This window comes from Pteropus vampyrus, unplaced genomic scaffold (genome assembly GCF_000151845.1).
Source record: "Pteropus vampyrus isolate Shadow unplaced genomic scaffold, Pvam_2.0 Scaffold477, whole genome shotgun sequence".
Taxonomy (NCBI): domain Eukaryota; kingdom Metazoa; phylum Chordata; class Mammalia; order Chiroptera; family Pteropodidae; genus Pteropus; species Pteropus vampyrus.
This window is the reverse complement of record NW_011889258.1, coordinates 2,142,741-2,167,342: the sequence shown is the minus strand read 5'-3', so window position 1 is coordinate 2,167,342 and position 24,602 is coordinate 2,142,741. Positions and strand designations below refer to the sequence as shown.

General features: G+C 33.8%; 1 protein-coding gene and 1 pseudogene across 1 annotated transcript in view; both read right to left on the bottom strand.

Annotated features, from left to right (window-relative positions):
* The window catches only part of SH3BGRL (SH3 domain binding glutamate rich protein like), a 67,906-nt gene that overhangs the window by 7,916 nt on the left and 35,388 nt on the right, over positions 1-24,602 (bottom strand). The gene's annotated exons all lie outside the window — the stretch shown is intronic.
* LOC111732649 lies at positions 8,271-8,388 on the bottom strand (annotated as a pseudogene).

Below are 24,602 nucleotides of genomic sequence, written 5' to 3'. Positions count from 1 at the left end.
ATTGAAAATCCCCACATCTAATGATGCAAAAGTAATGCTAGCTGATGCATATCAATAACCTAAAGTGCAGTTACCTCAAAAGTGTGAGCAGTGGGAAGCTGTTTCTGATTGCATAGAAGCCTCTCTTAGTTTCAGCCCTCGTTGAAAGTCTTCTCAAACCACCTGAGTCTACTACTTATTTTAACAAGCATCATGTAATGAACAGAAATGAATCTTCCCTTGAGAATGTTACAAGCCTAAGAGTCACTCTGTTTCAATGTTCATCGTTTAGAACATAAACTAAATAAGATGTGAGAACTAAGTCTGCATGTGTACTAAATTTGAAATATACTTGTACTACTCAGTTTTAACATGTGCTGCTAAGATATATTTCATGTGTGTCTGTGCTACTTCTTCAACTAGATTAACAGGTTATTTTATCTCCTACTCATATCTAGAAGAGACCTTTAAAATAGTAAAATTAATAATTTGTAGTTAGTTTCTCCTCTAAAATGCATTTATTTTAGAATCTTAATTCATACATCTATGGTAATGTATCCATATTTAAAACTTAACATTTCTGAGGTACAGAGCACAATCAATAAAGGTTTCTTCATGGAATCATACTAAAAAAACACATGGATTGGAATCATCAGAAATATAAAATCAAATGAAGCAGTCTTCCAAATGGAAATAAAAATGCAAAATAATAAACTTCCATACAGTCAAGTCTCCCCCGGTTTTACATGACCCCCGACAAGCATGCATACACAGAGGTTGTATTTTTGTCCTTCAAACTTGCTTGTGATTGTGTGAGTTATTTTCTCTCTCATCACATAACCCCAGGAAAAAATTCTTGATTTCTCCCAACAGGAACTGGAATTTGATAGACTACTTATATTTAGATCAGAGTACAGAATGTCCTTTTTTAAAGATCAGTTACAATCCAGCAAAATTTGCAACAAGATAATTTTTAATAGGAATCCTATTTCCTTATTAGCTTATAAAATCAAACTTTCAGTCCTAAATATAACATATATTCCCTTTTAATTTTTAGAAAAATATAAATGTGAAAGTTAAGTAATCAGGAGTGAGTATCTAATGGGCTAGACACTTGATGGAAGGTTCAGTTAAATCAGTGGTTTTTAATCTCTGTGATACAATAGGGAGTGTTTAGTTAGTGTGAAGTATGTCAAGTAATTTGTCAATCATTTGCATATTTACAAATTTAAGTAGATATAAAGATGTCCCATAAACATGGTACTTTCAGGCACTTGGCATTCCAACAGATATTTCTGAATGTATGAAGTTAACATTTAGCTAACATGCTAAGAAATATACATGGATCTGGGTGAATGTCACCTGTCATGTTTGTATGTGACAAAAGGCAGAAGACTTTTAGAATAAATGATTCTTTGAGGCCTTTCTCCTTACTGAATGCTTATTATGTTGAGGACACTGTTCACTGTGCTGAGTTAAGATGGCGGCCAGGCCTGGCATCAATGAGCATTATAATATACCTTCACTGATATCTTTACCCTCTTGCCATCAGCTCTGGACCACAAGTATTTCTCCTACACTCTGGAACTACCTGATAATAAGTACAAATAACTCTTAGAGTGTTCTACATTTCTATAAGGCTGAACAGAATAGGCCACAATAACGTTTTTTTTTTGTATGTTCTGCTCTGTCAAACATGAACTTTTGTTCAGCTTTGAAACTTCACAAAATGTAAAAAAAAAATATTTCCTAACTTGATCAAATCTATAAGTCAAAAGTTTCACATATTAAGTTTATTTCCAACAAGGGGTATTTTATATCTAAAGAGTTATTGCCTTTTTAATATACCTAAAGGCACAAGTTCACTACATCCTGATAAGGGGCTTCAAGTGATGCTAATTTCATAATTCCCCCATGGGACTTAAAGGAACACAGTAAATAGATGTGACTGAAAACAATACATTGTAAGAACAATTAGAAATGAGTGTCACAAAGATTCACTAAAGAATAAAATTTAAATTTCCTATGAAAAAAATATTTTAGAGTTAAAAAGTTATTGATATCCTTTTAGCACACAAATGCATTCCAATTGGACAGTGGCACTGTCCAGGAATTTAAATCATTTTTTTTTCAAAGAGCAAAATATATCACTCACCTCCACGCAAAGAATGACAAGTTATTTCTGCCCACATGTCAAGTTTTGAGAATCAAGGTATCCTTCACTCAAAAGACACAGAGCAGGGCTACTAAGCAACTACTGCCTGGAAAAAAACAGCTGCTTTCCAGGTAGACTCAGTAAGCTTCTTGTCTGTCATGCCAGGGGTAAAGATTCTTTAAAATGAAGGAAACTGACAAAGTTTCTGCTTTGGATGGGGCCAGTGTGAATGTTCAAATTCCAAAGGAAGAACAAAACTTTAATAATCATGCTTCAAATAGGAAAACAAGAGTCTTTTTTTCAAAAAAGTATCAACCTACCATAAACATTTAATTAAGGTAAAGTTTTTGTCTTGTTTTATAATCAGCCTTTGTCATGCTGTCTCAGCTGACCCTTTAATGAACTCTGACAGGTTCCAATTATGATGCATTAAAATACAAAATGATTGTATGAAATTGTATTTAGTATCCATTTCAACAATATTTCTTGGGTGCCTCTTATATGTGTAAGAACTTTATTAGGTTTTCTAAAATATCTAAAGGAAAATAGCAGAAATTCCTTTGCAGGATTAAAATCTAGTGGGAGAGATAAAACATAGGCATATTAAAACGTTCAATTACAACAAGACAGTTAAATATGAAGCTAAGATACCCATCTATACAAGGTGATTAGGTATGAGGGGCCAAGTGAATGACAAAGCCAGTGAGTGCAAAAAAAAAAAAAAAAGGAGAGCAAGCATTTATTGCTATTTTTGATGCCACTCAGATCAAGCTTAATACACTGCTGGTGGGACTGAAAATTGGTATAGCCACTATAGAAAAAAATATGGAGGTTCTTCAAAAAACTAAGAATTGATCTACCATATGATCCATCAATCCCTCTACTGAGTATTTATCACAAAGACTTGAAAACTCATATCTAAAAAGATATTTGCACACCTATGTTCATAGCAGCATTATTCATGGTAGCCAGGACATGGAAGCAACAAAAGTATCCTATAATAAATGATTGGATAAAGAAGCTGTGGTACATATAATTACAATGGAACATTACTCAGCCATAAGACGAGAGGAAATACTGCCATTTGAAACAACATAGATGGACCTCGAGATAATCATGCTAAACAAAATAAGCCAAACAGAAAAAGTTGAAAACCACATGATATCACTTATATGTGGTATACAGACTTAAAAGCAACAAACAAACAGGACAAACAGGGACTCATGGACTTGCACTAGTGGTTACCAGAGGGTAGGGAGGGAGGGGAGAGGAGGGAGGTAGATAGGGTAAAAGGGGTCACATATGTGGTGACAGAAAGAAATCTAACTATGGGAGGTGAAAACACAATGTAAATATATATATGCCTTACTTATAAATTGTACACCTGAAACTTACTGGATTTCATTAACCGATGTCAATAAATTAATTAATTAATTAATTTTAAAAAAAGGTGCTCAAATCATTAGCCATCAGAGAAATGCAAATCAAAACCATAATGAGCTATGATTTTATATTCACTAGGATGCCTATAATAAAAACATAAATAACAAGAGGTGGTGAGGATGTGGGGAAATTGGAACCCTAATAAAAAAAAAATGATAGCACAAATAAATGCTACATGCTACATCCATTTATACTGCATGCAATCTATAGTTTTAGTGAAAAGACAATGTAAAGTTTAATGTAACTGGCCATCTGTGAAAAACTGAGATCACAAATGTTATAGCATATTGCACTAGAACAATGAAGGTGAGGTATTAGAAAATAAACTTGGAAATGTTATAAATGGATACTCATAATTTCTATGACTAAATTCTTATATATAATTAAGGCCTATAAGTGAATAAACAATTGCATGAGTGTATATTTTGTCATTTTTCTTAATAAATATATTTTTTTATTTATTATGGTGGCATTGATTAACAAAGTCTAATAAGTTCCTAGTGTACAATTCAACGGTAAGTCATATATGGTATTTTGTCATTTTTAACAGGTTGTAATTTGTTTCCTAGTCAACTTCTACAAAAAGAAATTCAGATAAATAGATTCCCGCTAGTTGGTTCTGTTTGTTTCAAATGCTGCCCTAGGAAGGACCACTCTACTTTGCAGGAAAATAATGAGTCTGTCTTTGCCTAGCCTGTGCCTAAGGGTTTAACGGTGGGGTAAAGCTGGAGTGAATGAATAGCATTTAAGCTGCCTTTTCAGTCCTTTGCTAATCTACATACAAAATATACTTAAAAGGAAAATCAAATCTAAATTCCCAGTTAGTCTGTTTGGCACTGGACCACTACAGTCTTGCCACTGTGTAGTCCTTTGGTAACCAAACAGATCTGTGTGCATTTTTAAATGAATACTGTCATGAGTTCTTAAGCCACTGGCTTCCTACCGTTTAATCTAATGGCACAACCACAGCAAGAGACACTTGTTTTCAGCCTGTCTGTTTTGCAATGTTTTCAAATATGCTTTGATCACATCAGCCATGTAAAACTTGTAATTCATAGCTTTTTTACCAGCAAGTCTGCAACAAATCTGGGTTAAGATTACTATTAAATATTTTCTTATTGCTCTCCCCTTCTACCTCTAGCTCCCTGGAGTTCTCATGGCTGATGTTTCAAGATGTGGCAGCATAAGAGCACAATCTAAAGTGTGCTACTTTACTGCTGCCAAAAGAAAAAAATTCTACTGTTATTATTTCTTTTTTAGTTACATTTCTAACCACATCATGTCTAAAGAGATGTTAAGGCCCAAGTAATTTAAAAAAGAGAGCGTAGTGTGAAAAGAGGAGAAATTATATATATTATAATATATATAATATATATAATTGTATATATATATAATATATATAATGGTGTGTGTATATATATATATATATATATATATATATATATATAATGATAGTTTCTTAAAAATAGCTATGTCTTAGGGTGGTCACAATAAATAAAGCCATGCCTATTTTCTGACAAAGATTTTTCCTGACTAAATTAAATAGTTCTAAATAACCTCATCTATCCAGCCTTTTGTTATCTGACACTTTTATCTGCTGTACTTTTTTATAGAAACAGAAGGAACTTTAGACCCTCTCTCATTTCTTCAGAAATGGCCTTCTGTGTAGACCCAGGAGGCTGTGAAACATGGAGCACTGGAAGTACCATCCCACCTAAAATTTGTTGCTTCCAATGCCTGAAATCCTACCATTACTGATTCACTATTTTGGTCGTCATAGAAAGTGCAGGCAGTGTGCATGTTTGGAGAAGAGGGAGGGACTGCATGGAAAGACACAGATAAGGAAGACAGTAAAGTTTCTTTGTCTAACCTAGAGTTGTTCCCATATAAACCCTAACTGAGGATCACCTGAAAACGTGGCACAAATGGCTTCTCTGGATAATCCCAAGAGGAAATTTCTAAGCCTTACTATATGTTAGTACTTGGTCAAGATTTGCACAGGATAAAATCCTTTAAGGAGAAAGGAAAATTAATATTTGTTGAGTGCTCGTTGAGTATCAAACTCTTTGTGAGGCATTTGCGCATATCCTTCCAAATCTTCACAACAATTCTGAAAGGTTAGTATGATTATCCCCATTTGACAACAAAGGAGATTGAGGCTTACATAAGTTAAAAACATGCCTAAGAAGACAGAGCTTTTAATTGCCTAAATTACAAATCTAAATCTGACTGCAAAGCCATTTTTCACTACATGCAGTACATACTAGAATTCGCAATTAGCTGGGAAGAATGACATATATGAAAGAGTTCCTTCTAAACTATATGATATTGGCTAGAAAGACAACAAAAGTTGAGATATCCTGTTCTCTTCCAAATATCCCTACTTAGTGAATTTGAATTCCTAGTTACTGTGGTCTCTTTCCCCTTGACCAGTTTAAACTGATCTCAATGAATCCCTAAGCCCACCAATTTGTGGGCTTACTTGCACATAAGTAGCATGTACACAGAACTGAATAGAATTTCAGGCCTCTGGTTTCTTATTAACTGCACTGAGAACAATGAAGCCCATGTCTACTCTTTGTCAAGAGCTCAGCCAGATAATAGTTATCGAAGGGCAAAGTTGGTGTAGAGGGTATTAATTTATGTACTTTAAATTTACAAAGAAACAGACAAGAAAGTGCAAAGGCAACAGACCCTCCATTCCTTATTTTTGAAATAAGTAATATACCGGTCACTTTATAAAAAAGTCCAACAACCTTTCCAAAGAGCAAAATAATTGGAATACAATACACTGCTCACCTGAAAGTAAAAACAAGCTTTAACTGAGTCGGTAACAGATAGAAGGGCTAAAGTTCCTTCTGATTCTGGAAAAGAGTATGGACTGAGAAAAGTTCCAGACAAGAAAAGGCTTATAGATGAGATTATTTAGAACTGATATTTCATTTAGTCAGGAAAAGCCTTTTTCACCTAGAATATGAGCATGACTGTACTTTTCACCTCTTGCAGGTAAACTTTATCCCCATATAGTCTTATCAGATGCACATGCTGAGAGAGGTGTTAGCAGATTAATAAATGATAAACATAGATTTGGTCAAGGACTGAAAGCCACAGAATTGAAATATATACTGCAATTCTACCGCTGTTACACTGGTTCCCTATGGCCAATTCCAATCCCACCCTAATGTCTTAACTTTCAATATTCAGCATAACTAGGCCCTGCTCTATCCACCTCTCTATAAATATGCATCCCTTCCCCTTCCCAGATCAGATCAGGCTGCCTTTACTTTTCCCTGAGATTGTTCTACCCAAAATATCAGAGCTTTTTCTCTGTCCTCTTCAGCAGCAAGTCTCCCCTCTCTCCACTGATGCAAGTTCTAACTACTCATCCAGGTTCACTCCCTCTGTAAAGTTGTTGGTGGCCTCTCCAGCCTTCTCCCTCTGGCTTCCTACAGTTTGTATCATCCAGTTTAGGGCTTAATCAAATACATGTAATACCAATGTTTGCTACCCTCTTCGCGTGTCAAAGTCTCATCTCTTCAATTAGTTAGTTGATAAGCCACCTGAAAGTAGGGGTCAAGCCTTTTGCTTATGTCTCTCCACATAGTGCCCACCTCCAGGCTGGACACAAAGTAGATAGTCAAAACTGATTGATCTCACAAAATTGTTTTAAATTCAGCAACACCAAAATGTTTTATTTTTAGTTGTTTTTTTTTTATTTTAATAAACTTCAATTTTGGAATAATTTTAGATTTATAGAAAATTTGCAGCTATTATACAGAGAGTTCCCAGAAAGCTGTCACTGTTTTCCCTGTCATTAATGTCTTACCTCACAGTGGTACATTTATCATAGTTAAGAAAACAACACTGGTATAGTACTATATTAATTAAACTCCAGACTATTTGAATTTCACCAGGTTTTCCACTAATACCCTTTTTGGATTCAAGATCTCTTCCAAGATACTACATTACATTTAGTTGTTTCTCCTTAATTTCCTCTGGCCTGTGAGTTTTTTCATTATCTCAGTTTTTCTTGTTTCTAATTATTTTAACAGTTTGGAGGAGCGCTGGCCAGGTATTTTGTAGAATGTCCTTCAATTCAGGTTTGTCTCATGTTTTTCTGATGATTAGATTGGGGTTAGAGATTTAGAAGAATATCATGAGTGCCTTTCACATCACATAACAGAAGACACATGATATCAACATGACTTACTGATTGTGGTACGAACTTTGCTTACTTGATTAAGATAATGTCTTCCATGTTTCTCCACTGAAAAATGACTAGTTTTTCCCTTTCCACACTCTATATTTTGGAAGTAAATAAGTCAATTATACCCCAATAACGCTGGAAAAACATAAACCCAGCCATATAATGCAAGCAATGTGCTCTTTTTAAAACTCTTGCAGCATGCTGGAAATCTGACAATACTTCCTGGGAAAGTTTGAGAAAAGTCAGGTGGCTATAATTAGCAACCTATGAGAGCTTATTAAAAAGTAATATATATCAGTCTTTGAGGGTGACCGGGTTGGATATTTCATAGATTAATTGTTATCCCAAAATATGTCTTCAAAAGGAATTCCCTGGATTAAACATCTTGTGCATCAAATTAGATTGATAGGTTCTCCAAAATTGGAGAAAACTCCATCTATTTGTGGGTTTTAGTTATGCTTTAGCCACTTTTTTTTTTTTTTTTTACACCTACAGCACCTGGTCTTCTTAGGTGGTCTCCCATCCAAGTACTAACCAGGCCCGATCCTGCTTAGCTTCCAAGATCAGACGGGATCAGATGTGTTCAGGGCTGTAGACTGCCACCTTTTCCAATATCATATTTTTTGTCATATTTAAAGTACTGATGACTATGGAATTTTCAGTATGCTTATATATATTTCATTTATCTAAGATTTGAATGCAGGGAGATACTGTTGAGGATTATGGTTTGCACACAGACTCTCATCCATCCCCAACTAGAAAAGTAAGTCTTTATTCTCTAAAATACCACTTGGAACTCCAAAATGAAGCTTATTAGAAGATAGAGCCCTCAGAAATCTCTAGAGCCCAACAGAGAACCTCACTGCTAGCATATTCCATGGTAGGGACATAGCAGCTGCTCTAAGCAAAGCATAGACTTATTGAAGATCAAAAGTTTCACAAGCATTAGAGCTTCTGGGCTCACAGAAGCTATGGGTTCATCTGGCATAGAGAGACACTTTGAGGTACCATCAATTATTCCCAAATTCACAGCAATTTCTGTGGGTGGGTTCAGATAAGACTGGTAGACAAATATTGTCTTATTACTTATACCAATGATAACTACCATTTATAGAAGGCCAATTAAGTGACAGTGGCTAAAGTGTTATTTTACATATTTTATATCATTTATTATTCTTAGTAGCCCTATTAGGTAGATATTATTACCATCACTTTACAGATTAGAATATTGAGGCTCAAAGAAGTAAATTCATACAAAGTCCCAAAGCTAGTGGGTGGCGGGACTGGCATTCAAACCTAGATGTCCCTAACTCCAAAGCTGAAGTTTGTTCCACTACATTTCCATGTTCAGTTTCATGGTATTTTATATGGATTTTCTCTTAATTTTTTTTATAAGGTCAACAACCTCTTAGGAAAAGTAATATAATTTTAATGTGTTCTTACAATATAATTTAATTCTAAATTCTACTCATCATACTATGCTTTTGCTTCTATTATCATTCAAATGAGTATGTACACAATTTAATCAGTCTTTACATCATTATGAAAAAAAAAAAGTGACTGGAAAACCCAATTCCAAATCTAAGATTCTCTGGGGCTAGGAAAGGATTAGTGTTGGACCCTTGCCTAAGTAATGGTAGGGGCTACCATTCAATCAAGAATGCAGTTGATAAGTACATAGTGGGCCTCAAGCCTATTGTTCTTACACTGATATAAGTAAAAGTAAAATTAAATGGAGATGTTATTTTTGGTCTCAAGGAATTTATAAATTATAATTAAAGGATTATAAATTTTATACTAACAGATAATTTAAGCAATGAAATCAAATGTAGCCAGTTCTTAGTAAAAGTCTGGCCTCTTGCTACTACAGGGAAGCAGGTGGATTAGGGTTGGGCTAATAAGGGGAAATGAAGGAACACAGACCCCACTCTAGTATACGCTAATAATAGACTACAGAATTTTACATGTACCAAGTCCCTCTCTGCATTGCACCAAATGTACTCGCACTCTAAAGTATAACATAATAATTATTATTTATTGTTTCCCATGGGTCAGGCACTATACTAAACCCTTTACATGCTTATTTTATTTAATTCTCAAAATAATCTTATGAGACGGCTGTTATTATTTTCATTCCAGATTCTCAGATAAAGACATTAAATACTCAAGTGGATTAGGAAATTTCTCCAAAGCATACATTTGCCCAAGAACTGTTAGATTAAAAAGCACCTCTTAAACATGTAAGCATAACGACTAACAAAATAATGTGTTACTTGTTATCTCATGCTAATTAGACTGTATGTCAACTTATTGCTGGCTCCTTGATTGCAAATATGGCTCATAATTCTGTATAATTCTTAAATCCAAAGCTTGGCCTAAAGTAAGAGAAAGAAAACCTGTTGGTTATTTTAAAGCTTTTATGTACAGAGTGGATTTTCCTAGATGAACCCTTCCATCTTTTCCCACTCTGAGGTTCTGTGTTAATGAAACAAAGAAACATGCCTACAAGCAATAAAAGCCTCCTGAAACTTTAAGACTTGGTAAGAAAAAGTTAAGTGAAGAAGCAATGATTCATAAGAATTACATTGCCTTTACTGAAAAAAAAAAAAGTTACATCTCCATTTAAAACTGTCATATATTTGGACAAATGAAGTGTGAAGTTAAGAATATTTTTAAATTCTCCACAAAAGTATCAGTGACTTGTGATCAGAGGTGGCTATAGGAAATGAGTGCTAAGGGGGAAATAAGGCAACAGATAATTCAGGCTTTTCTGGCAGCTTTGCTAATGCTCTTAAAGCAAAAGTTCTCCTTGAAACAAATCACACTAACTTGTATAATCAAATATCAAAACATTTGTAAAAAACAAACAAAAACTAAAACTAAACATTTGTGAGAAGTACTAATCTAACATATGTAGATCTTATGTTCCAAAAAAAAAAAAAAATCAGACTAAGGTTGCACTAAGAATTTAAAATTAAACAAACCCATTCCTTCCAGCCTCCACCCCCCTGCACTTATCACTATTACCATCAATTCAAAACAATGAGTTTATATATAGATTTAAAACCTCTTCAAGAGAACTCTGTCATAATAGAAGGAAGAGAATTTGAGTGGTATATGAAAAGATATAAAATGAAAAATTATAAAATGCTGGTGATTTTAGTCAGCAAAGAAGTTCTCCAACTCACTACTTCTTTATGAAAAAAATTCTGTCAATAAGAAAACTTAATTACACAAACCATGGCTTTCTCCTAAAGCCAAACACTACAGGGCTTCTAACTCTGATCAGACAGATTTTCCAGGCAGCCTTCCCATGTAAGGATAAGCAAAAACGCACAAATCTAGCAGGCTGATGTAAGGTCACAGGGCAGGCATATGAGAACCAAATACGGTAGCTAAATCCCAGCTCACAACAGATATTTTTCAAAAAAGGCCGTAACCACCAACTCCAAACTATTTGTTCTTAATTACAAGAAAAGTAATATGCAGTCTGTTCTTAAGAGTTAACTGAGTGACAAATATGAACCAGTATCACATTAGCTCTGCCTTTTTCTTTTCCTTTTCTATTGCAGTAAAGGCTACTGTGAAATGTGCTAAAGTGGACATATTCAACAAGGTATGTCATCTGAATAAACAAATTAGTACAATCTGTGCCTGTACAAAATAAAATATAGGATTCCCAAATGCCCCATTGTAGGGGGCATTTAGCTTCTGCCTCATTGTAGGGAAGGCACTGTCCTACACTATGACCAAGAAACATATCTATATAACTGACATCATTTTGTACTAAAGATAAGTCCTGAGGAGATCTTTGTCCTTACTTGAACTGCACGATAGAACACCATCCTGAAATTTGGTCTATAGTCCGCTACTTGATACCACCAAAACTCCATGATTAAGAGCAGGTAAGATGCTGCCTTTCTTTCCAATTATGAAAGAATTCAAATTAGCGTTATCATATTCCTTGGCAATTGTGAAGGCTGTTAATTCAGTCAAATTCAAATCAGAAACACTTTGAGTGTGTATCAACAGCCATGGAAACATTCATGTAAAAAAAAAAAAACAAGTAATTTCACTTCTGGATTCCTAGTTTAAGTAAATAATACAAAAGAGGGTAAAAATTATGTACCTGAAGAATTTATGTATGTTTGGGGGGGGGTTGTTGTTGTTGTTACTAAGTTTGGGTTTTGTTTGTTTGTTTGTTTGTTTTAGTGGTGGAGGATTGAAAGTTGCCTGCCATTCGGACTTAGTCAAGTAAACAGTGGTGTGATCATTCAAAAGATTGCTATGAGCACACTGAAATTGACAATGGCAAATTACGTGGCAACAAAGAAAACCATTTATGATAAAGAGTGAAAAATAAGTTTAGAGAATCATGCATTTGCTATGATACTGTGAAAAGAACTGTATATGTTTTCAAAAAGACTAAATGGAAATTCAAACACAATTATTATGGCTGCTTAGAGATAGGAGTGAGTGCTCAGTACCTTGCTCAGGAGACTATTTGAGCTGTGGCGAGATCATGAGATTATGGGGATTTCCCCACCAAACTTTTCCAGTGGTGTTATATTGCTTTACATAATTTTTAAAACTACTTCAAAAATCATGTGTATTGAGCTTAGTAGCGGCAGCACGGTATAATGGAAAGACCACAGACTATGAAACCTGTGGTAGTGAAGAGGAATTTGCACTCAAAAAGCTAATCAGCTCTTTGTTCTGTTTCTGTAGATATGCCTGCTGCATAGGCTGTACTCAAAAGTAACTAAAAACTTATCCTCCCTTTGGCTTGCTCTGTCTAAACAACAAATGTAACTGTCTGTACCCCCTAGCAACTCCTGTGCTTTGTAACCATTTGAGGACAAATTAACCAATCAGCCAATGCCAAATAAGTTCTATATAAGCAATGTTGCAACTGAGCTCCCGGCTCAGATCTTCAGAGAGCTAGCTTCTCTGGGACCGCGGGCATAATAAACCTGAGTTCTCCAACTCTCTGACTGCTGCTTGATTTCTCACTGGTCTGATTTTTGCAACTTTTCTGCAGCAGTAGACACACTCTCATATACCACCACCCATGATTATCACCTCTTGGTATTCACTTTCTTATATAATTCCCTCTCCAGAGTGTGGACAAGACCTGTTGTTTGCTGCCAATCAATAGAATACGGCAAAGGTAATGTGAGATGTCACACCAGTGATGATGCTATGTTATCTAAGGTTTTATCTTTCTAACTGACTCACATTAGAATCCCTCTTTCTTTTGTTGGCTATGAAGAAGCAAATTGCCATTAGGACTACAGCCTCAAGGAAATGACTGACAACCACATGAGCTTGAAAATGAATTCTTCCATAGTAGAGCCTCCAGATGAGAAACAAGTCCTAGTTGACACCTTATTTGCAACATTGTAGAAGACCCAGCTATGCCAGGACTCATAACCCACAGACACTGTGATGTAATAAATATGTATTTCTTCAAGCCACTAAATTTATAGTAATTTGTTACACAACGTAGAAAACTAATACAGGATCCAACTTATTTGAGTTTGAATTTCATTTATTATCTTGTGTGGCTAAGTTGTTTAACCTCTCTGAGTCTCAAATTCCTTACTCATTAATTGAGAGTAATACCTACTTCCTAGAACTGTTGCAAAGAAAATTATAGATAAGAGAAGCAATGTGCCTCTCACACTGCCTGCCACAAAGCAGGCTAGATTGTAAATTATAAGCTTTCTCATGGCTAGAACCTTATCTATCTTGCTCATCATTTTATCCAGTGCCTATTATCATATCTGGCCCATAGCAGGTATTCTGTAAATATGTAGCAAATGAATAAATAAATAAAAATAAGCTCTCAAGTTATGATAGCTACTACTTTAAATATGCATAAGGAACTGTAGCTATATATAACTGAGAGAGAATTCCTGCCCTCAACGTATTAAAAACAATGAATTCCACCATGGTGCATCAATCACAATACAGGGCAGTCTTTCTGAAGCAGTATGATGATAGGATGCAGAAGAAGAGCCAGATTCTAGAATCAAACATAAGAATATTGTATCAGCACAATTCAGTGTAATCTTTTGATAGGCTCCTATCAATATCAATAGAAACTATATATGAAGGTGATAAAGAAGTATTTAAAGCAGGCAGTGTAGCTGCTAGGTAGTCACTATGCCAGGTTGATTCCTGGGCATTCAAAGTCTAGTGACTTTCCTCATTCACTTCATGGAACAGTGAGAAGCAAGATGGGCTGTTTAGCACACCCAGCAAATGTTTGAGGGATCACTCAGACATTATAAATTTCTCCCTGAGAAACTCTAGAAAGATGCAACTATTTATTGCATCACAGGAAATTCCAGAAGTGTTGTGCTCAAAAGAGTGTCAACCAAAGTAAGAAATTTTATTCTGATAATAGTCCATAAAAGGTTGCTTCTAATCTAAGAGTCTAAAAGAAAGTTTACTGGCAGTTAAATACTTTCAAGCAATACATTACATTTCTTGAGCCACATAGTCAATTTCCACTAAAAACATCCTGCCATATTGTAAAACTGGTCTTTTTATTAGAATGGCTACTTTGGCTGGCATCTACTAAACGCCTCCAAATGCAAGAGAATGCCTACTCCCAAATGTTATATAACTATGAAGCAGTAAAAAAAAGTCCATAGTCAAGTCAATTTGAACCACAAACCCTGTACTCACAACACTTGGTTAGTATTCATTGTAAAAATTCACCAACATGTTTCTGTGAAAAGAGGAAGACCAAAAATATTGTGAAACAAATAAGGAAGTCATTGACTTAATCTCTGAAAGTCTCCAAAACCAGTCTATGAAGAAGACCAATAAATATTCACATATAAAATGAAACATGCACATTCTCAGAAATTCAATTCCTAATGACTCTAGGTTGAAAGACAATTATTTCTGCACTTCCCTTTTCTTTTTAAAGGGAATAGAAGCTGTTTTGCATATTTCCTACTGCATTTTTCAACCTAGTAAAACATCTCCTTACTAGGACCAAATTCTCTCTCAGTACAATAAAAATGTTTTAAGGCAATGGCTTTTTCAAATTCAAGAGTGGCATTATAGTAGCAACAAAAGGAGAACAAAACAGTGATTCAGGGAGGTTTAATCTACTGCTAATCGCATCACTCAAATAGGGAAAGAATCTCAACCTAACACCCACCATGAAGCAAACCATCAAATGAAGGGGAGAACCATAATCCTTTCACGTGTTGATCAGATTCATGGATAGGTCACAAACTGTTCTATTTCAATGTACTTAAATTGGATTTATTTTCCCTTAAAAATTACTATTCTAACAAATCCAAATCCATATAACAGGACATATCAAATCTGTGTACACATTATTTAACTGGGTGATTTTCACAAATAATTATGTCAGATTTTTAGATAAAAAGATTAGCTTTCCAAACAATGAAAACTTTATCTACCTAAATAGGATGCTTTATTAATGTCACATAATGAGACAAATGGCTTTATTCTTTTTTACACACTAAAAACAAACACAGCCACCCAATTTTAAGCTAACCCCCAGTAACAGTCTATTCAAAGTAAAGGATTTTAAATGGGCTTTTGCTTTTTAAAGGAATCTGTAAGACTCTCCACAAAGAAATGTATATTACTAAATGGTGTTTAACAATCTAAAAGTTGTTTATATGAAAGGTGAAGAGATTAAGAAGTACAAATTGGCAGTCATGAAATAGTCATGGGGATGTGAAGAGCAGCATAGGTAATATAGTCAATAATACTGTAATAACTATGTATAGTGTAGGGTGGGTAACAGACTAATCTGGGGGATCACTTCATAAATCATATAAATGTCTAACCATTATGCTCTATACCTGAAACTAATACAAAATAATATTGAATGTCAATTTTAATTGAAAAATATGTTGTTTATACGAAAGTTTCTTCAAGGTTGTACAGGCTTGGTTGGTAGATAATTCTTGGTCCAGTTTATCTTTACACTAAAAACAAACAAACAAAAAAATGCATGTCCCGGATCCATCTTCCCTAGACCCTTCTGGGAAAATAACTGCTAACGAAAACCAGATGACGGGTACATAGCACAATCTTTACATCTAAAGGGCTACCCATGACTTCAGAAAACACACACACACACACACACACACACACACACACACACACACACACACACACACAAACGAATATTACATTTTCAGACTACCCTAGCTGTAGTACTGATTTTTTCCCCCTCCATAGTTGAGGAGGTGATAACATTTCATTAAAAAGGAAATTAACTACTTTCCTTTCAAGGGAGTACAGCAACTCAAAATTCTGTATCCTGGCCAAAAAAAAAAAAAAAAATTATTCTGTTACAGGAGAAATAACTAGCCTCAAGCCTTAGCTGAGCACTGTGCCCCAGATGAACATTCCAAAGAACATTGTGAATGTACTCCTAGACGCAAGCCAATAAAGCAGGTTCTAAATTGTCCAGCTAAGGAGAACTACCATGTATTACCTAATTAGTTAAATAAGACCAGGTTCAAGTGGTTCAAGAAGATAACCAACTAGTAAACGAAGGCTGTTAATACAAAAGAAGCCTGGGCCATGTAGTTCTGTGGGCTTTCTGTGAGATTCAACTGTGACCATTGTTATTTGGACTATGACCATCAAGAACAACAACAGGTCCAGCAATAAGACCTACTGTCAAGAATGGTGAAAGATCTGTTGTTTTTACTTTACTTGCAAACTAACAAGCAAACCTGCCACAGTTATAAAGATGATGGCAGAAAACACGACACTTCTGAATCACAGCAACAGCAGTAGCCAGAATATCAGCATTTTCTTGTACCTGTTTTCTAATCCTCAATTCCTACAGGGTGACATCAGGGGTCGGATAAGGGATCTTGAATCTTTTATACTGGGCAGTAAGCAAATCTTTGCTTTAGAGAGAGACATCTCATCTTTTAAGGCTGGTTGCATCTTTGAAAAAAGATAATACAGAACAAAGGTAGTCAGCGTCTATGCTCACAAGATGTATGCAAATGAAAAAGACCAATGGAGAATTGTCTGACAATATCTACCATTATAAATATAGTCAATAATATTGTAATAACTACATATGGTGTCAGATAGGTACTAGACAGATCGGGGTGAACTCTCCTTGTAAGTTATATAAATGTCTAAGCATTACATTGTATACCTGAAACTAATATAATACTTAATTTTTTTCAATTATAATTGACATTCAATATTGAAATTAATATAATAGTGAAAGTCAGTTGTAATTGTAAAATAAAAAAAATATTTTAAAAACCTATTTGGCTATTATAAAATTCTCAGCTCTTGTCTTAGAGGTTTCTGAAGGCAAAACTAATCTGAACATGGAATGTAGTTTTGGGTAATGAAAGTCTATAATTTCACCAGCTAGTTGAACAGAAAATTATAGGAGTTTAGTAGTAATTCAATTAAAAATAGAAATTGTGGATGCTTCAAAATTCCATCAAGCCAGCCTGAACTCTTCTACATCCAGAAATAATACATTTATTCAGCAGTCATTCACAAGGTAGGTTGTTTATCTGCAAAATCAATTCTTATAATCAACGTAATATCTTTAACTTCTCTTACTCTAAAACTAAATATCCATACATGTGTCAAAAGACAAAAAATAAATCATGACCTCATTTTAAAGTCTAGACAAGCTGCAAAGCATTTATTCTCTCCGTAAACATGCTTTTGCCTGAAGGATTTTGATCCTGATTCAGGAAATAATATATTGAAATAAATTTAATACTAATGAAATAAAAAAAAAACAAAAACAAAACTGACAGTTATCACTAGGACTATCACAGAAGAATCTTTATTGAAAATAGAGGAAAGAAGGACTCTAATATCTGGTGTTTACATTAAAATATTATGTAAGCGAATTTGATTTTTTATTTTGTTTTGGTTTTAATAAATATTAAAGGTAAGTATAACTTACTGGGGGAAAATTGCAGAAATTAAAATACTCATTTTACCTTATGATTTTTAAAAGTGTTCACTGCTTACCTCAAAGGTGGCCAAAACCTGCGTAGGATCCAAGGAGAGTCCATATACCAAAAAGTAAAGTTCAATTATAGGCCAGTTTCTATGGTGAGCCAATAAGATACATTCTCTTTATTATAATTCATATACACAAAGGGAATGAATTATTCTAAGGCATCACTTAGTGATCCAACAACAGATAATTTATTGAAATATATCTAATTGCCCATAGCACCTGACAAACTCAGACTATAGCAAAGAATTATAAGTATTGAATCCATGCCTATCATGGCCTTTCTAAAATGTGAACATTAACTGATTAACTTTGTGCAATCTACTAAAGTAATAACATCTCATAATGTCTGCTGATTAGTAGATATGCAGTTTCCTTAAACTTTATGGATCTTTTAAAAGATATACATAATAAATATTTGTTAATACTTCATCATGGAATCCTGTGACTTTTTAACATTAGGTTTGAGACACACAAACACTTCAGTGACTAATTTTGTAGAGCAGGGAAAAACACTAACTATTCCAAGCTTTTCAGAATGTGTAGAATTCTGTCTTCCTTGGTGTAAAAACAAGTCAAAGTATTGAAAAATAGTTTAAAGAGATTTGGTACTATACTGTAGTTAATTAAAACAGAATTAAACTTTTTTTTTCTATTTTCTTCAGTCTAGATTTATATGAAATATCCTGGCAATTAATTCCCCACCCCTCCAAAAAAAAATCTAGTATTTTAGTTCTTGTTCCATAGTCTAGCTCTTCAAAGAACATAAAAGGAAAAGACACTATTTCTGGTTTAGAAAAAATTAAAATTTAGTAGGACACTAAATTCAATTTGCCACATTACAGTAAAATATTTGTGATAGTTATATATTTTTAAATACGTCATGAACTAAATATTACACTAAGCACTTTACGTGTATTATCTCATTTTAATAAATGAGAAAACAGAGCAGTTAACTTTGCCCAAGAAGACACAGAAAACAGTGAAATAGAGATTCAAAGTAAACTGCTTGAATCCATGATCTTTACTACCTACCACATTATACAAATAGAAGGTATATAATTAAGTTATATATAAGGAAATAATTTCAGAAAAAAATAAATTATTAGGAAGTTTTTCACTATAAGGATTAAAAAGGAGAAGCTAACCAAACAAGTCAATGAAAAGATCAATCAATGGCTTTAAACTAATAGAAGAAAAACTATAGGCTTAAAATATATAATTACTTCTTTTAAGACTTAAAAATGCTTTAAGCAGCTATTTGTTTTAAACATATTTTTGTCTAACACATTTTCCCATCATTCATTTCTTTTCAAGCCTAGAACCAAAATTAAAAATGGATTTAAAATGTTATTGCATAAAACCCATTAAAAAGCAAGCAATAATCATAGAGTTTATTAGATTGTCCAAGTTAGTTTATGATAATTAGGAGAGAACTGGGTGTTCATGCTTTATGAAAGACTCATGAAATGTCTTTAATTATGTAGTGTTCATTTAAAACTAGCAGGCTTTTTTTTAAATAACAGAAATTCAGATTAGGATCTATGGTATAAGTTAAAACTGTATTTCTTTTCTACTTTCTACCAGATAGTATGTTATCAAGTACATTTTCTTTTAGGCTGTACTAAATATATTCATTTAAATAAACACACAGGTGCTGAACAATTCCGAGGAAAATTCTCATTACAACTTCTGGTCAATATAATCTGTAGGGTTCATCTAGATAAAAGTGTGATTAGTGAAGGTCTGGAAATTCCAGTCTCTGTTATCATACCACTGTGTAGTCAGTTTTACCAAATATTAAGACTGTAATATTTCTTGTAACTACTACATGTGCAGACACAGATGGAATTTATTTTGCAATGTTAAAATGGTCCATTGAAAGCACTCCTGCTTTTCTATCAAGATGTCTGGTATATCAAAGTCATTTTCCCATTTAGCCTAGCACAGAGTAAGGGACTCACCAAACCCTTCCTCAAGGTTGCAAACTTAATTCTATGTAATTGTCTGGTCTTGAAAGGAGATGCCCACGGTTTCTGTTTACGCAGTGGGGCAACAGGACACAGAATGAAGATCTCAAGTTCTTCCATCAAGTCAAGGGAAGAAACACATTTGGATACATTCAATTCAAGCACAATTCCAATAAATCTACTAGTACAATTGAAAAAAAAAAATGTCTCATGCATGTTTGTGAACACCATTTAGTGAGGGGGGAAAAAAGCTTAAACTAAAGTTTAAATTGAGGTTTTAAAAATTCTGCATTTTTTTAATGCACATATGACTCCCCTTATGAAGAATCAGAATTTGGCCTTAAAAATTTGTTTTTTAAAGGAGAAAAAATAGTTGAAGTTGGTAGACTTTATATAAATCAGACTACTGCATACCAATGAATGCATACTTTCACCAACCATACTAAATAATTTATTTTTAAAAGGAGGAGGAAAAAAGAGAAGAGGAGAAGATACACCACCAAATTTGAGTTACAAAAAGTATTATGCCTTAGATTAAGAAGGGAAATGATCACAAATCCATAATTCTAAAACATAGAGACCAGAATGCCACTTAACAGATTGAATTAAAAAAATTAAAACCTCCACTATATTAAAAATATTTTGAATGCATTTTAAATTACACACTGTGAAATTCATCCTTTCGGTGAACATTTCTATGAGTTTTGACAAACGCATAGTGTCATGCAACCACCAGCACAATTATAACAGTTCCCTTACCCTCCCCCCCCAGGTGCTACCACTTTGTAGCATTATTTCTTATAATTAAAATTCCAGTTCACAGGTATTTTTCTTAACTACTATTACATAGTTACTTCTGGTTTCTCTCAACTCTTTTACTGAATAAGAGTTTAGCTTTTTTCATAGAAACGCAAATGGATAAAAGTCTGTATGCCAGATTAGCAAGTACTTAAGAAGTGCTTGTTCTTGATCCAGCATTGTACTAAATGCTCTGGGGACTACAAGAGATGATAGAAACACTACATACAAAGGGATGTGAAAGTTCACAGCAATATGAGAGGTTATATAATAGAATGTTTAATTTCGAGATTCACGTTATGAAAGGTATTCTTAACTTAGAAACTGTGAATCCCCTGAAATGTGTAAGTGCACGTCTTTTAAAAGAAGCTCCAGAACTTCCATTGGGTTATCGGGATGACTAGAGTAGAAGGTCTGTAGGTGTTTTAGAAAGGAAATAAGAATGGAGAGGTAGGGTGGAAATAATTGCTGGTAAGATTTAATCTTCACGCAGCACTTTAAGCTTTCACATCCATTTCTTTCATTTGAACCAAAAATTTAGATAAGGTTCTTAAGTAATGAAATGAGATTAGGGAAATAGTGTTTTGGGAAAATTAGTAGAGCAGTAGTATACAGGAAGGGTTGAAAGACTATAGGTAAGAAACTATTGTTTAGGTATAAAAAGATGAAGGTTAATTGGAAGATGTGAGCTATAAATGTACAGAGGAAATAGAGAATAAAAGAGATTATTAAGAGAAAATTTGATAGGATTTGCTGATGGATTGGTTTGGAAAGATTAAGGATTAGGATTTATTTAATCAATCATTCACTTAAGAAGTATTTATTGAACTGAGCCTATTAAGTTCTTAGCACTTGTTCTATGCATCAGAGAAAGAGAAAATAAACAAGACAGACAAGGAAGGTCCCTTATCCCATGGAGTTTATAATCTAATGAGGGGAAGCAGACAATAAATAGGAAAACATATTAATAGACAAAATAACTTCAGATAGTGATTAACTAATAAATGTCATCGGTTATCAAAATATCAGTGTATATGAAAGATGACTTCAAGGTTACAAAAGGAAAAGTGCAAGGGAAGCAAATAATTAATGGACTAGGCTTTTCAAATAAATTATCTCATTTAATTAAAAGAGGATACTGACGATAACATGAGACAACTGGCAAAAACAGGATTTTGTGAAAGTAGACATTTCTTCTGTACGTATATGTATCGTATATGTGTGTGGTGGGGTATATTATAAGAAGGGAAGGATGGTGAGAGAAGGGGCAGGAAATAAAGATAATGAGTTAAGTTTTAAATAAATTGAGCTAGAAGTCCTCTATTTTGGAGAGAAATCAACCCATTGGTATGATAGCAAAGAGTACTACCTAAACAAAAATAATTACCTTGGCACAGCAAAACGAAATGATATATTCAGTAAGTGCTATCCTTACTAGTGAAGAGGTTTTAGTTTATAATAAACATTGAGTGGCTGGCTATTCAAGTAATGAATAAACAATTGGAAAACAAATGAATTGTGCTTCTCTTTCACTTTCTACTCCCACAATTAACTGTTGATATAAGTGCTTCAGCCTTTATAGAGTTCTTATCACTTAAAGCAAGCGTGCTAATCCTACTAGCTCTTGTGTGAAAAAAATATATATACATATGTTTACATACAAATCTTGCTATTTCTACTAAATTACAATCTCTTCAGGACAAGTCCCACATCCAATTTATGTTTCTGTCCCTCAGAATACCAACCAGAGTGCCTCATACATTGTAAGTACTCAATAAATATTTTAAGAAAATGCCTCTTCAAGGCAGAATACCTTATTTAAACCACAATGCATTACTTTGATGGTTTTCTTCTCATGAGAATACTATCTGAGATTGTGACAGCTATAAAATCAGTTATTATTAGTATTTTCATCTTTTGATCAAAGTCTGTTTTGATCAAATTTTAAATAAAAAGAAACTCAGAGAAAGCAGAGTACACGGACTTTCGAGACCAAGAACTAAACCAGAGAAGAAGCAGGCAAAGGGGTGAAAGATGCAAAAATGCTTTGTTAGCATCTCTGACTATTCCCAGGTTTATATTTTCCTCTCCTTAAGTCCTAAAATTTCTTCTGTTTTTGGACTGTAAAGACTCTTTCTTAAAGTTGTTAATCGAATGCTTGACACATGAGCCACTAGAAGATTTCGAACTGGTTAAAGTTCAAAGATGACTAGTTTTTATAAAACTAGTTTTTACTCTCTGCCTATCTAGTTTGAGAACATAAACAATTCAGATGAAAAATATAAGTGAAGCAACAAGCATGAAATTATGAAATTATGAAATTATGTGTGGCATACAGACATAATACCCGATGTTCATGAAAGATGAGGCTTAGTTGAAATGTTTATGGAAATGTACACTGTTGATCAACATTTTAAAATTAGGCGAGAATTCAAGACAGCAGTCATGAATAAACTCAGTGAGATACAAGAAAATTCAGAAAGGCAGTTCAATGAGGTCAGGAATAAAACTAATGAACAAAAGGAGTACTTTACCAAAGAGACTGAAACTATAAGAAAAAAATGAAACAGAAATTCTGGAGCTGAAAAACTCAATAAATGAGATGAATAATGCATTAGAAAGCACTGAAAATAGAGCAGATCAGATGGAAGTGAGAATTAGAAAGCTCAAAGATAGAAATCAAGAAATGATTAAGGTGGAAGACAGAAAAATGAATTTTAATAAATATAAAAGACTTCTACAAGAACTATCTGACTCCATTACAAAGAGCAACCTAAGGATAATGGGTATCTCAGGAGAAGAAAAAAGAGAAAAGGGAACAGAGAGTTTATTTGATGAAATAATTGATGAGAACTTCCCAAACCTAGCGAATAAACCGGACATTTGAGTACAAGAAGCTAACAGAACACTTAATTACCTCGAAGCAAAAAGATCTTCTCTAAGACACATTATATTAAAACTGTCAAAAGTTAATGACGAAGAAAGAAATCTCAAGGCAGCTAGGGGAAAAAAAAAAAAAGACAATAACCTACAAAGGAAACCCCATCAGATATGTACCAGATTTCTCACTAGGAACCCTACAGGCCAGGAGAGTGAAATGCTATACTCAGAACATTGAAAGAGAAACCACCAGCCAAGCATAAGATATGCAGCAAAGTTAGTTTTTAGATACAAAGGCTAAATAAATGTATTTCAGACAAAGAAAAGCTGAGGGAATTTACCAACACAAGACCTGTACTACAAGAAATATCGAAAGTTCTTCTACCTGAAATGAAAATACTAAAGAATATAAGACTTTGAGTAAGGTAAAAAATAGGCAGACAGATGCAAGAAACTGTGAATTTATTTCATGGTAGAGTATTAAACACTTAATTATAACATAAAGGTTAAAAGATAAAAAAGAATTTAAAATATAGCTACTGCAAGTTGATAACAAATGCACAGCATAAAAAGGAATAATTTGTGACAACAAAAACATGAAAGTAAAAGATGAAAAAGACTGAACTTGTATCTGCAAATGAAAATAAGAAGCTAATAAAAGAAAAATGACTATTTTATATATGAGACATTTTATGCAAACCTCATGGTAAACACAAAACTCCAGAGCTGATAAAAAAAAATAAAAATAAATAAATAAATAAAAGTGGAAATGGAGAAAACAGCATAGAAAACACCAAACTAAAATAGCAGACATAATTATAAGGGAAAAGAAACAATGGAGATACAAAGCAACCAGAAAACAAAAGATAAAATGGCTATAGTAAGTCTTCATATGTCAATAATCACCCTAAGTGTAAATGGATTGAGTTCGCCAATCATAAGGCACAGAGTAGCAGGATGAATTAAAAAAAAAATATGACCAACCTATAGCTGCTTTCAGGAGACCCATCTCAGCTCCAAAGATCCATCTAGGCTTAAAGAGAAGGGATTGAAGATGATATTCTAAGCAAATAGTACCAAGAAAAAAGTAGATGCAGCCATACTTACATCAGACAAAATAGATTTCAAGAAAAAAAAAGGTAACATGAG